This window comes from Asparagus officinalis, chromosome 3 (genome assembly GCF_001876935.1).
Source record: "Asparagus officinalis chromosome 3, Aspof.V1, whole genome shotgun sequence".
In the NCBI taxonomy this organism is placed as follows: Eukaryota; Viridiplantae; Streptophyta; class Magnoliopsida; order Asparagales; family Asparagaceae; genus Asparagus; species Asparagus officinalis.
The window spans coordinates 106,512,379-106,520,356 of NC_033796.1; positions in this window are offsets into that span (position 1 = coordinate 106,512,379).

A 7,978-nucleotide genomic window follows, 5' to 3' on the forward strand; every position below is an offset into this window, starting at 1 on the left:
CACAATCTCAATCATTAGGATGGTGGCATGTATACAAGCTGATCCAGTATAAATGCCCTCCTACCTTAAGTAAGATCAATGATAGATTTTTACTAGATGACCGACATGGGTTAATTATCTTCCACCTCAAAACACCTCTAAACTACCTACTACTTACTTTTGATCTCTTTTATCAAGAATCTAACTTATGCATTGGAGGGGCGTTCGTGGACACACTTTTTCTGTGTTGCAGAGACTGATTCTACATCAACAATCCAAACACGACGTTCATCATCTACTTCAGCCATCCAAGTTGGTCAAGGGGCCCACCTCTACAAGTCCAGTCCTTAAGACTCAATAATTGTAAGATTTTCTGAGCATCAACAGTTTGTTGGATTTAATCTAATAAATCTATTTGTGGGCACATATGATTAATCAATGTGTATTGCTATCTTTCAGGATAACCCACTAAAGTGATCAATTAAGTTGGGTTAATGGGTATTTAAATATAATCATGGGGTTATATGTGCAGATACCAGGTTGTAATTGTGATTTATTGAGGGGCTAAATTACAAAAGTACAACATCTATAAATAAGGGGTTATGGTCCCTAATCTAGGGTTACTACATTCTCTAATTCTATTCACCCCCATCTAAGAGAGAATTTTGGCTAAAGAGAAAACCCTAAGGTTAGAAGATCCAAAACCCAAAATCAAGATCAAGCAATGGATTCAGGTATAAGCTTCCGCTCTTTTAGATTTTTGTTAATCTCTTTGAATTAATCATGGCTATATGGTTTTAGATCTCAAGTTTATGATGTAGATCTAACAAGTGGTATCAGAGCCACCTTGATTAATTCTTAGGGATTTAGGTTTTATTGGGTTTTTGATCTTAAATCTCTGGTTAAAGATTCAATTTTTGGGTTCGGATGAACAGTAATGTTCGGTGAACAGTAACGGAAATTTTTTTTTCGGGTGAAAAGTAAAGTTTTTTTCCGGATGAACAGTAACTGAAAAAATCGCCGGTGAACAGTAACTTTTGGAATTTTTTGGATTTTTCTTTGATTTTTTTTCTTCAATTTTTTCCAATTCTGGATCTGTTTTGAAAATAAAAAATCAAAGATTTTTGGGTTTGACGGCGGCGGTTTCAGTTTGAAACCCTAAGGGTTCATGGCGAAAATTGAGGAGGTGGTTACCTCAAACGAACTTTGCGTTCGTTCCAAGGATGAACTCTGCGTTCAATTTTTAACGAACTTTGCGTTCGTTCTCAGGTTGAACTCTGCGTTCATTTTTAACGAACTTTGCGTTCGTTCTCAGGTTGAACTCTGCGTTCATTTTTTAACGAACTTTGCGTTCGTTCTCAGGTCGAACATTGCGTTCGTATTCAGATTGAACTCTGCGTTCATTTTTAACGAACTTTGCGTTCGTTCTCAGGTTGAACTCTGCGTTCATTTTTTAACGAACTTTGCGTTCGTTCTCAGGTCGAACATTGCGTTCGTACTCAGGTTGAACTCTGCGTTCATTTTTTAAACGAACCTTGCGTTCGTTCTCAGGTCGAACATTGCGTTCGTACTCAGGTTGAACTCTGCGTTCATTTTTTAACGAACTTTGCGTTCGTTCTCAGGTCGAACATTGCGTTCGTACTCAGGTTGAACTCTGCGTTCATTTTTTAACGAACTTTGCGTTCGTTCTCAGGTTGAACTCTGCGTTCATTTTTTAACGAACTTTGCGTTCGTTCTCAGGTTGAACTCTGCGTTCATTTTTTAACGAACTTTGCGTTCGTTCTCAGGTTGAACTCTGCGTTCATTTTTTAACGAACTTTGCGTTCGTTCTCAGGTTGAACTCTGCGTTCATTTTTTAACGAACTTTGCGTTCGTTCTCAGGTTGAACTCTGCGTTCTTTTTTAAACGAACCTTGCGTTCGTTCTCAGGTCGAACATTGCGTTCGTACTCAGGTTGAACTCTGCGTTCATTTTTAACGAACTTTGCGTTCGTTCTCAGGTTGAACTCTGCCGTTCGTTCCCAAGTTGAACCTCGCGTTCTTTTATCAAACGAACCTCGCGTTCGTTCATTTTCAGACGAACCTCGCGTTCGTGCTTAAGTGAGTCTCGTACTCAATACAGTCGAACCTCGCGTTCGAAGTTAAGGGAACTTCGTGTTCATTATGGTTAAGCCTCGGCTTTTCATGGGTCCATTTTGGTATACTTAATTTATTTAATTAAGTTATGGGCCCTAATTAAGCTGTGAGACCCCAATTAAGTTTTTGGAAATTCAGTTGATTTAAATTAAATTTTTAATTTAAATCTATTTCGGTTTTTTAATCAATTATTTAATTCAAATATTATGACACTAAGGTATTAAGGTTGTCTCTCACTCCAATTGATTAATTGAAACAAGAAGTTGCCAAAGTAACCTCTCTTGTGTAGATTGTTCATGAGGAATGTGAGATGTTTGTGTGTATGCTTTCGTGTAAATATTTAATCGGCCCAAAGGAAGGTTAATATTTATTTAGACTGTATACACATCTGCGATGATAAGCGTGTGACAATTATAAGGTTTACATGTGAATAATGAATCGATCCAAAGATAGTTTCATTATTTGACATGAGTTATTGTCAATGTTTGATCATTGCAACAAGGTATCACTTACAAGTTAATATTACTGTCCAAAGACTTGATATTAATGTTGTGCCGGTATCTTGGATGGGGATTGTCATTATTTGAATTTTATTGATTATGGTTATTGATGTGAGCATTTTTGTTTTATTTCAGCTAATGCATCTGCTGCAACAATTTCTGCTAACATCAACTCAATTCCCATGCTAAATGGGACAAACTTCAAGGTTTGGAAAGAGAACATATTAATTGTTCTTGGCTGCATGGATCTTGACTATGCATTAAGAACTGAACAACCCCAACCTCTCAATGCGGATAGCACTCCTGATGCAAAGAAGGAGCATGAGAAGTGGGAGCGTTCAAATCGCATGAGTCTTATGATCATTAAGCGCGGCGTTCCGGAAGCCTTCAGGGGCATAGAATCCGAAGGGATTACTAAGGCTAAAGATTTCCTTGCCGAAATTGAGAAGCGTTTTGCGAAAAACGATAAGGTAGAAACAAGCACGCTTTTAGCTCGCTTGATTTCAATGAAGTATAAGGGCAAAGGAAATATCAGGGAGTACATTATGGAAATGTCTCATATTGCTTCAAAGCTTAAGGCACTTAAACTCGATCTTTGTGACGAGTTATTAGTGCATCTGGTTTTGTTGTCTCTTCCTGCACAGTTTAACCAATTTAAGGTCAGTTATAACTGTCAAAAGGAGAAATGGACTCTAAATGAGCTCATTTCATACTGTGTGCAAGAAGAAGACAGGTTGAAGCAAGATAAGACAGAAAGTGCTCATTTGGCCTATGCCTCTAAGGATAAGGGCAAGAAAAGGAAGAATGATAAGGAAGCTGCTAAGGGTCCAGTTGAGAAGAAACAACATAAGGATAATCAGGGTTGTTTCTTCTGTAAGAAGCCTGGACATGTAAAGAAGGACTGTACAAAATATCACGCCTGGCGTGATAATAAGGGTACGTTCCTTGCTTTGGTCTGTTCTGAGGTTAATTTAGCTTCAGTACCTAGAAACACTTGGTGGTTAGACTCTGGTGCTACTACTCACATAAGTGTTTCTATGCAGGGTTGCCTGAGCTACCGAAAGCCAAGTGATGTTGAAAGACACATCTTTGTGGGCGACGGACAATCGGTAGATGTGGAAGCAATTGGGCACTTTAGGTTGTTGTTAGGAACTGGTTATTATTTGGATTTAAAAGATACTTTTGTAGTACCGTCTTTTAGACGGAATTTGGTTTCTGTTTCTGTATTGGACAAATCAGGTTATTCTTGTTCATTTGGAAACAGTCAATTCAGTTTATCTTTTAATTCAAATGTTGTGGGAACCGGTTACTTGAGTATTTATGACAACCTATATTTGCTTGATACAATTGCTTCTTACAATGAATCCTTGCATGTGGAATCACGTGGTACTAAGCGTAAATTAAATAAGGAAAATTCGGCGACATTATGGCATAAGCGCTTAGGTCATATCTCAAAAGGTAGAGTTGAGCGTCTTGTGTCTGATGGCATTTTGGATTCCCTTGATTTTTCGGACTTCGACGTATGTGTTGAATGTATCAAGGGAAAACAGACCAAAGTGAAGAGATTAGGTGCCAACAGATCTTCGGATGTCTTAGAATTGATACATACGGATATTTGTGGGCCATTCCCTACGGAATCCTGGAATGGTCAACAATATTTTATATCATTCATAGACGATTACTCACGTTATGGGCACCTATATCTTATTCATGAAAAATCTGAGTCTCTGGACATGTTCAAAGCCTATAAAGCTGAAGTTGAGAATCAACTCAACAGAAGAATTAAAACCGTCAGATCTGATCGTGGTGGTGAGTACTACGGTAGATATGATGGTTCAGGTGAACAACGTCCAGGACCATTTGCTAGATACCTAGAGGAATGCGGTATCGTCCCACAGTACACTATGCCGGGTTCACCTAGCATGAATGGTGTAGCTGAAAGACGAAACAGGACTCTTAAGGATATGGTAAGAAGTATGATTGCTCATTCTTCTTTACCAGAGTCACTCTGGGGAGAAGCACTTAAGACAGCAGCTTACATTCTGAATAGAGTACCAAGTAAAGCAGTTGCTAAAACACCTTATGAGCTTTGGACTGGTCGAAAGCCCAGTTTAAAGCATTTACATATTTGGGGATGTCCAGCTGAGGCAAGGCCTTATAGGCCAAATGAAAAGAAATTGGACTCCAAAACAGTTAGCAGCTACTTTATTGGGTACCCTGATCGCTCTAGGGGCTATAAGTTTTATGATCCCACTATAAGGAATATTTTTGAGACGGGAACAGCAACATTCTTTGAGGATGTTGAGTTTGGGGGGAGAAATAAGGTTAGAGACATTAGTTTTGAGGAGGAATTGGCTTCAGATCCAATCCATACAGTTACTTTTGACAATATTCAGGTTCCTATACCTGTTGTTGCTCAAGAAGTAAATCCGGAACCTCAAGATGATAATGTTGAACAACTCCCTGTTCCAGAAGAACAAACTCAACAACCTCAAGAACCAGTGCCATTAAGGAGATCCACGAGAGAAAGGAGAAATGCTATTCCGGATGATTATATTGTATTTCTCCAAGAACATGAGGAAAGTAGTGGAATGTTAGAAGATGATCCAATCAACTTCTCTCAGGCCATGAAAAGTTCTAACTCTCAACAGTGGATTGATGCCATGAATGAAGAGTATAAGTCTATGCAAGACAATAAGGTTTGGGAACTTGTCCCATTGCCAGAAGGTGCAAAACCAATTGGTTGTAAATGGATTTTTAAAACCAAGCGGGATGCAAACGGTAATGTGGAGAGGTATAAGGCGCGTCTTGTGGCTAAAGGCTATACTCAAAAGGAAGGCATTGATTATACAGAGACTTTCTCTCCGGTTTCATCGAAAGACTCTTTCAGAATAATCATGGCACTTGTTGCTCATTATGATCTTGAGTTACATCAGATGGATGTTAAGACTGCATTTCTCAATGGAGACATTGATGAGATGATTTATATGGTGCAACCAGAAAACTTTGTGTCAGGAGACCCAAAGAATATGGTTTGCAAATTAAGGAAATCCATCTATGGACTCAAGCAAGCTCCTCGTCAATGGTATCATAAGTTTCAACAAATAGTTATCTCGTTCGGTTTTGAGATGAACATTGTTGATGACTGTGTATATCACAAGTTCAGTGGGAGTAAGTATATTTTTCTGGTTCTGTATGTGGATGACATCTTGCTTGCCACTAATGATATAGGCATGTTGCACGAAACCAAGAGATTTCTATCAAAGAATTTTGAGATGAAAGATCTTGGGGACGCCTCTTTTATATTAGGGATCCAGATACATCGAGATCGCTCTCGGGGTATTCTTGGATTATCACAAAAGAGCTATATCGATAAGGTACTTAAAAGGTTTGGCATGCAAGATTGCAGACCAGGTGACACCCCTGTTGCTAAAGGAGACAAGTTTAGTCTCAATCAGTGCCCTAAAGGTAACCTTGAAATTCAGGAAATGCAGAAGATTCCTTATGCTTCGGCTGTAGGAAGTCTAATGTATGCTCAGGTATGTACGCGTCCGGATATTGCGTACATTGTTGGGATGTTAGGCAGATACTTAAGCAACCCTGGTATGGATCATTGGATAGCAGTCAAAAGGGTTATGAGGTATCTTCAGAAAACAAAAGATTACATGCTCACATACAGAAAATCAGAGAAATTAGAGGTCATTGGGTATTCGGACTCTGATTTTGCTGGATGCCAAGATAGCAGGAAGTCTACATCAGGCTACATTTATATGTTAGCAGGAGGAGCTATATCATGGAAAAGTGTCAAACAAACACTAGTAGCTTCCTCCACTATGGCAGCAGAATTTGTAGCTTGCTATGAGGCATCCAATCAGGGAATATGGCTGCGAAATTTTGTCACGGGACTGCGCATTTTGGAAAATGTTGAAAGACCACTAAGGTTATATTGTGACAATAAATCTGCAGTAATGTATTCCAATAACAACAGGAGCTCAACTAAGTCAAAACATATTGACATTAAGTTCCTGGTTGTGAAAGAAAGGGTACAGAGTAGACAGATATCCATAGAGCACATTGGGACAAACTCCATGATAGCTGATCCTCTTACTAAGGGATTGCCACCTAAGGTTTTTCATGAGCATACTGCTCATATGGGTGTGGTATTATTTGAGGATGTTATGTTTTAGTGGGAGTTTGTAATTGTGGTGGTGCTTTATGTTTGGTTGTATTGTCTGATCAGAATAAAGTTTTCAGTTAAGTCACTCTGTTACATTATGTTTGGTTTTGACCTCACTAAGGAGGACCAGTTGAAAATAGACATGTACTGATCACATTGCATGTAATTTTCATGCTGCACATCCATGATTGATCTATGTCGTTTGATTGTATTGGTATATGTGACCATTGATGGGTCGAGTCACGATAAATGTGACGAAGGCCGCTTTGATCCTATATTGATATAGTCAATGGACGAGATTGTTCGGAAATACCTTTTCAGTGATAGCAATTTTTGAGCTCATAAGGTTATACACAATTTAAGGAATCATATGGTGCCCAAGTGGGAGATTGTTGGATTTAATCTAATAAATCTATTTGTGGGCACATATGATTAATCAATGTGTATTGCTATCTTTCAGGATAACCCACTAAAGTGATCAATTAAGTTGGGTTAATTTGGTATTTAAATATAATCATGAGGTTATATGTGCAGATACCAGGTTGTAATTGTAATTTATTGAGGGGCTAAATTACAAAAGTACAACATCTATAAATAAGGGGTTATGGTCCCTAATCTAGGGTTACTACATTCTCTAATTCTCTTCACCCCCATCTAAGAGAGAATTTCGGCTAAAGAGAAAACCCTAAGGTTAGAAGATCCAAAACCCAAAATCAAGATCAAACAATGGATTCAGGTATAAGCTTCCGCTCTTTTAGATTTTTGTTAATCTCTTTGAATTAATCATGGCTATATGGTTTTAGATCTCAAGTTTTATGATGTAGATCTAACACAGTTGGTGCCCACCTTTGATCAGCTTTTAGAAAGCCGGTTGATGGAGGCGAATCACAAAACCATAGAACCACCCTAACCGCGACGGATTAGACAGTGGGCAAATAGCCCAACAAGAATAATTGGTGGTTACGATTGCAACAATCATCGAGAAGCAATTCAAACAAGCTCTCGAGCAGATTAAACAAACTTCATAGTCCTGAGGGAACACCTACACAACAAGGAAACAACCACACCAACACCAACAACCATGTAAGGATCAAGAATTTTGATACTAATTAAAATTATTTTCTGGTATTTTAAAATATTTAATTATTATTTTTAAAAGAGTATTTGTAATTCTTTTCTTAATTTTCT